The sequence below is a fragment of the Anneissia japonica genome, unplaced genomic scaffold, assembly GCF_011630105.1.
Source record: "Anneissia japonica isolate Jap-2015-1 unplaced genomic scaffold, ASM1163010v1 scaffold287761_len698747_cov189, whole genome shotgun sequence".
Lineage (NCBI taxonomy): Eukaryota > Metazoa > Echinodermata > Crinoidea > Comatulida > Comatulidae > Anneissia > Anneissia japonica.
The window spans coordinates 666,457-674,035 of NW_022715691.1; the positions used below are offsets into that span (position 1 = coordinate 666,457).

Sequence of the window (7,579 nt, forward strand, 5' to 3'; positions counted from 1 at the left end):
TTTTTATTTGAAGATGTATTCTTATATAATAACCCCAAGCATTTAAAGGAACAGCAAAAACTCGTGTTTGAAACTGGAGCCAAATACGAGTCTCCCTCCCCAACAGGAATCTCCCTGTTATTAAGCATAACGAAATGTTATCAAATAATCATAATATAATATGTATTTTGTCATTCAATAACAAGCCATGAAAAGATTTCCAAATCTCCCCTCGCTGGTACGCCAGTAAATTTCGCATAAATTTAGGCCTAGAACAAAACTTTAAAAAAAAGCAATAGATGCTAAGTAAAAAAAATGTTTAAGTTACAATGCAACATACCAGCAAGTATCCAATACACATCTAGATGTGTATAAGAGACAGATATATATATATACTACAAAATTGTGTAGTTTCTACGCATGCGCTAAAAGTTTGCGTCGTAAACGCGATCGAGATTGTGAAAAGAAACTCAATCTATGACGTTTGCTACAAACATAGCAATCTTTCAGTGCATTAATTTATTTTGATCTCTAAAGGTAATAGGCCGTTACTATATAGCGTTTCATTGTATTCTAACACTTTTTATGTTGATCGACGGATCTGTCTACCTTCTACATGAGTGCTTGGTGACAAAGTGTAAACAGATTTTTGTTTTGCAAACTATCAGTCGTATCCAACATTAAAAAATGTACAACATGGGATTGGCTGTTCAAAACTCTATATATATCAGCCGAAGAACTAGAATTTTCGCAGAAAAGAACATTAATATGCGTCGGTGGTGGAGTAGGCTTTGGAGCACTGGTTATACAGAAATACATACAAATGACAGTTGTCAATGGAAGATGAGTGGGTTAGGCGGTGATAAGATTTGGACAAGAGAGTGCCATTGCGGTAAATTTAAAAAAGAAGGTTCAGAAGAGCATCACGATATGAGCTGTAAATGGCATTCGACAGTTATGGGGGCAAGCAAGTATATTCTGCGTCGAGAATGCCATTGTGGGTATTACTCAACGGTTGGTCCAAACATTGATATCAACTAGATGAATATGGTAATTAATTTCTTTTATTGCAGCAAACGTGTATTCTGAGAAACACGAGTGACAAAACCCAAGATACAGTAGATGAATAACATGTTGACACTTTTGATAATTGGCAAAACAATATTTGAATAAATTTTGTGTAGTTGTTACTATACTACCGTATAGTCAGTTATGTGGATTGTATACTCAGACTCGTAGTTATAAACGACAACTAACTGATTTTTCACACTAATGCTTCTCTCATGCATAAACATTTACCATATAGTTTTAAAAATGTTTTTATCCATAAAGAATTCAATTATTTTACATTAGAAATGTTACCAGTCCTATGGTCTTAGTTTTTAAGACACTGTCATATTATCTTAAATTTATAAGATAATGTAAATTTAAAAATATGAAATTATTTTTAAATAATGGTAATTATATACGCTTAAGTGAATAGATATACAAAATTAATTTTTGCAAGTCTTTTGCTGTAAGGGTTTATCCTTATAATCATTAGCAATATCATTATCATTATCTTACCATTACTATTATCATTATCACTATAATATTACTCATTATTAACTATATTGATTATTATCATTATCAAAATGGACGGTGTAACAGCAGACATGCAATAAACAACGGAGTTCAATGCTAACATCTACTATTGAAGATTCTTAATTATTATTAATTTAAACAGATATATTGCGATTTTTATTTTCATAACATCACAAAAAACTGAGTTGTAGTATAAGAATTCTTGGCAACATGTTTAAAATGTTTAAAATCATTACTATTAACTGGCTATGTATTTATACATTTTACATTCTTATACTACTTTACCAAACGAGAATTAAAATAATCAATACATTTACATTTGGAATAAGCCTTTCTTATTTCCAGATGAATAGATTTGTTGTCAAGTATCTATTGGCTATTAGAAACACGTGTATTTTTTCTGTTTTCTAATTGGTTGACAAAAGTGTTTGCAATCGTTTTAGTGTTAGGACATTAGTTACTACTTAATGTAGCTTTCCTTTCATTGAAAAGATGGCAGAGCACTTCCCTAAGACTGAGATTCATGGAAATCCCAATTGTATTTGGATACGAGATTTAGAGGATGCAAATACATTCAACCTCGACTGTCACTGTAACTATAATATAACTCATAATATTGAACATCATAATAGTCAATCTTGTTTCCCGAAACATTCTGCGCCAGATGTGCTATTGCGGAAGATACATCAGCTGTCTCTTGTCATGTAGGACCAAATGTACCAATAAACTAATGGGGAATAAATTCGCAGCTAGTGTTTAAAATTCGATTGTTTCCCCCATTTTTAAATCATCTTATTTTATAGTATGTACCATATCATTGATATAATGTTGTATTTTGTAATTTTGTGTTTTTATTTTAATGATGGTTGCCGCAACAATTTCCCGTAAGACAACTAAATTCTAAATCCGGTCTGAATTTAAACTAAGCGCACCTGTATTCTCTTTAAATGTAACTGTCAGTTAGGTTTCAAATTGCAGGCATTACCTACCTATAATTATAATTATTTAATTATGTATATTCATAAGTATATAAATGCATGGGCATATATAGGCCTATAGTGTGTTTTAATTAGGCCTATATAAATTAAATTAGCATTATTATACAAGTCTCCCTCTAATTAAAGACCATTGTTGGGACGGGATTTTAGTGGCCTTTAGCAGCTTTGGTCTCTAATTAGAATTCCTGTAATTTAAGACTGGCAGTAAAAGAGGCATTTGAATATCACTATTTAGAGGAGAATTAAGAATTGGTACAGTAAATGTAAGTTTTTTTTTCAGGTATTGTAGAATGGGTTTACATTTCTGTATGCTGTTATTCATTTTTAATAAACCATTTTTGGTAGCCATACATCAAGTCCTGCGCTCGTTCTACCCAAATATCCATTACAAAAATACAACCATTAACTAATTCTACAAACTAATTCTACTAACACAATTGGCATTCAATATAGAGCACTGTATACACAAAAAATTGGCTTTGATGTATATTATTTTGAAGTCTGTAAAATTCTGCAGTAAAATCACTATATTTAAAAAAAATATTCTTTAATTGAAAGGAAAATTTTTAGTTTGGTCTGCCAAAACCATCTACGCCGGAATTAAAAAAAAAAAAACCTAATGTGGTCTCTGTTTAGAGGAAAGTTAAGAAATAATGTATTAGGTGTTTTTTAATGGATGCAGTTACTGTATGCTGATATTTATTCTTATTAAAGAATTTCTTTGGAATCTAGAAATCAAGTCCTGTAATTATTTAAAACAACTTTTATTATAATATTATCAACATCATCACTGGCATTATCGTTATTCAATATACACAAAACAGATTCTTATGATGTGCTTTGGCTAATATTTTTAAGTCATACAACATCACTATTTATTTTATAGTGGTCTTAAATTGGAGGGGAAATTATCAGTTGGGTTATTCACAACCATTGTCGTTGGTCACTAAATAGAGGGAGTATTTAATTGGAGAAAACAGCTAATGTTAAAAAAATAGGAATTCAACCGGAGTCGCAGAAAAGTGGTGCTTATTTGGGGGTGGTCTTCAATTTGATGGGTCTTTAATTGAAGGGAGACTTGCGTATTTATATGTATTGCATTTGAGATGAAATAAAAATTAATAATTATGAGAAATTTTTTTTCAAATTAAAATTTTAGTTTTATGTTTGTTCTTGATATATTTTTTTCAGATTTGATGAGATCGTGGAAGAGGAAGATTGCATGCATCCTATTTGAAAGCTATACAATCAAAGCACAAATTGCACCTTCATGTCAAGACACAAATTTCATCGTCCTGTAGAGGAGAATTATGAAACTAAATTTTACTCGCACCTCCTTGTATTCCACTGTTAACTACTCGCCTACTTTGCACCTCATCAATATATATTTAGCCAACAAGCTCCACTACTGCACCAAAGAAAGCTTAGAAAAGATAATTTACAACCGATAACACTTCTATATCCAGATTAGATTAAATATAATAGTTATCTTGTAAAATTAAATCAAGTAGGTTTCCCATGATCAGTATAACATTAACAATATTATTGTGTTCCTATAATCGTAAATTGTAAGGCTAGTACAATGAAGTGTTCTCCATAGCATCATGGGCAAGCGTCATGGTAAGTATTAAGTCCACCCTAGGGACTGACACTAGGTATTTTTAATAATTAGGAGGCATTGAAATGTCCTAAATTGCACTTTAAGACTATATAAAAGCTTCCCTGATAAAAGAATCATGGAAGATGATCCAAGCATCATGACCAACTGTCAAGACTTCATGTGGAAAGTCCCAAGCATCATGGTACCATGGTGCTTCAAGGGACTGGGGAGAACACTGATAATAGGCTTATCCTTATAAGCCTAATTCAGAATATAAACATACAAATTAGTAAAATGAAAACTACAAAAATATTCATAAAAGTTTTATTTGAAATTAAATTGTTCGTTTTGAAGTACTGCAACATGAAAATAATCAACTAATATCAAATCAAAATATCAAATCGTTCCATTTATATGTCGCCATTCCAACAGCCATTGCTCGTGGCGAAGTGGATTAGATGTTGCACTTTTCAATAACGCACTTTCCTCTGTCCAAATGAGTTTATTTAAAAAATATTTACCAATAAATTTTACAGCGAAAAATGATAGAAACACTTCCAGTCACTGGAATTGTTTTTGTTATTAATTATCATTATCAAGTATAAAAATCAGGATACACATTTTTTAATTTAAAAAAAAAAAGTGTATGCTTTAGTCAAAAATGTGTATGTTACAGCAAAATGAGCAAGTTAATTTCAAAATTTTTTTTAAATGATAATTTTCTGTCATATTCATTCGACAATTCATCTTTAACTCTGTTAAAATGTTAATTTCTTTGACTGTAGCACTTCTTTTATATTTCTTCTACACTATAGCATTATACAGTATTTGACCCCTTTAAATATTTATATTATCTTATGTTGTTGGTATTATTATTATTACTGATAAATGTCATGTAGCATTATATAAATAATATGTAGGCCTGTTACTATTAGTTAACAATTAACAACAAATGTTTCCCTTTTTATACAGTTCGTTCCACAAGGGGTCGAATTTTTGTAGGTCCTAAATGTAGGTGTCAACTTTGATAAATCATTAACAAGACCACTCTCATTATCATCATTATTATCATTCTCATAATGTAGTTATTTTATTGACCTCGACATATAAATTATGTTATTACTATTACTATTATTATTAAAAATATTATTAATATTATTGTTATTATTATTAATGTTAATATAGGCATTTTAAATTTACATTGCATTGTAACGTGCTAGTATTATGTACCGTAGTTGCATTAAAAGCTCTCTAAACTTAGCTACAAAGCTAGTCTGTTGTTTTATTCTGTCGTAGTAATTGTCGGTGTTTGAAATATAATTAGTTGTGTGTTAATAACAATAATGTAGCATAAAATATCAATTAACTTAATCTGTATGTAAGTCTGATATAAAGGAACAAATAAAGTTGTTTGGTTAAATGACTTACATAATATAATAATATAATTATTACATAATAATATAAAAGACCTAATGTTTATATTAGAAGTCACTTCCATCCATCTATTAACAATATAGGCCGCACAATTCCGAATAATTATAACAACAAAAATCGTATTTATTATTCTGCTTAATTTAAAAATTTCTATTATATTTGATCAGCTTTCATAAAAATATATTTCTAAAAATTTTGAATCGAAAATTATATTTGTATTAAAGGTTATTAAACGAATGACCAATACATTGACACGTCAGTTTACATTATACACATTGGCATATTATTTTCTGTTACACAGTAAATTATCACGCAGATTGAACTCCGCATGTCTATGTGAAAGGTCAATGCATGCAAATCTGTAACGAGAAAGGTCAGAGTTTGAAGAATGTCTAAGGTGGGATTGGCTACTTAAAACTATATATACTGTATCATTCGAAGAACTAAAATTCCGCCCCACCCCTTCCCCAGAAAATAATAATGGGTCAGAGAGTGCCATTGCCAAAACGACCTGGAAGGTTCGGAGACGCATTACGATAGGAGATGTAAATGGCATCGGAGGGATATGGGACAAAGAAAGTATATTTTGCGTTGAGAATGCCATTGTGGGTATTCTCAACGGTTGGTCCAAATATTGATATCAACTAGATGAATGTGATAAATATTTTTCATAAACACGAGTGCCATGCCCCTACAAACATTATTAAAGAAAGATGAACATATTTTTGACACGTTCCACACATTTCACTTGGTCATTACTTGCATCTAACAAGTTTTTCTTGTTTCCTTCAATGTATTTAATAACTGATCTTGTTCTATAATGTGTGGATTCCCAAATTAATAGTTAACATACTGTTTCTTTTCTTTAACGTTTATTTCATACTGATGCTTTCTTCATACATGGAATCTTAGCATATAGTTCTTTATTAGTTTGTGTATGCGGTTTCCCCCAATAGAACTCTTTTATGGAACATTAGATATTTTATCAGTCTTCATTATTATGACATTGCAATGTTATTTAATTCTATATGATTTTGCTCCAAGTTTTAGAAAAGCATATTTTTTTTATTACACTACATTATAGTTATTTTTATTTTAATGATGATAATAATAATAATAATAATAATAGTTTTAATAATAATAATAATAACAATAATAATAATAATAATAATAATTATAATAGTAATAAATCATTCGTATATATTTCACATATTAAACTTAATAATGCATACTCATTTTCACAATTTCCAAACACAAATCTAATGCACAAATTAAACTTCGACATAAAACAACCATAAAGGCAATTTAGTTACGTTTAATTACTTTACAATGTATTTCGAACAATTAAGTAATTTTGATTTTTTTTCTATATTTATTAAAAAGGAGGATTTCATACTCCTGTGTCATTGCTTATTTCTTCTACTTCATATCTTTCCTTCTTATGAGTCAAAACCATCACCATTACGTTAGTACAGTACTACTAAACCTATTTTGTCACAAACCTATTGGCTATCAGAATCACGTGCAGTTTTTCTGTTAACTAATTGGCCGACAAAATTGGTCGTAATCGTGTTGAAACAATATTGTAGTTACTTTTATTTGAAAAGATGGCAGCGCAATATCCAGAGATTGAGGTTCATGAAAATCCTAGTTGTACCTGGACAAAACCTGCAGAGTATGGAAATATTATAAACCTCTTCTGCTACGGTTTGTACAATAAAACTCATACTAGTGAATATCATAATAGTAATTCTTGTTTCTGGGATTCTGCAACATTGGATGGAAACCGAAAAATTCTCCGGCGAATGTGCTATTGTGGAAAGTACACCAGTCATGTAGGACCAAATATATCGATAAACTAATGTAAGTAACTTTGTAATTAGTGTTACAAATTTGACTTTTTCTCCATATTTGAATCTAAACTATGCGCAGTTATGTGTTTTTTTTCTTTAAGGTTATTGCCAGTTTAGTTTCAACTGCACAC

The 7,579-nt window shown here is 30.1% G+C and overlaps 1 long non-coding RNA gene across 1 annotated transcript; it reads left to right on the forward strand.

Moving 5' to 3' along the window:
• Window positions 1–383: 383 nt before the first annotated feature.
• Window positions 384–5,425, forward strand: LOC117109315. Its single transcript, XR_004445500.1, has 2 exons — window positions 384–1,029; window positions 3,753–5,425. It is a non-coding gene; the product is annotated as an uncharacterized LOC117109315 (long non-coding RNA).
• The last annotated feature ends 2,154 nt before the right edge of the window (window positions 5,426–7,579 follow it).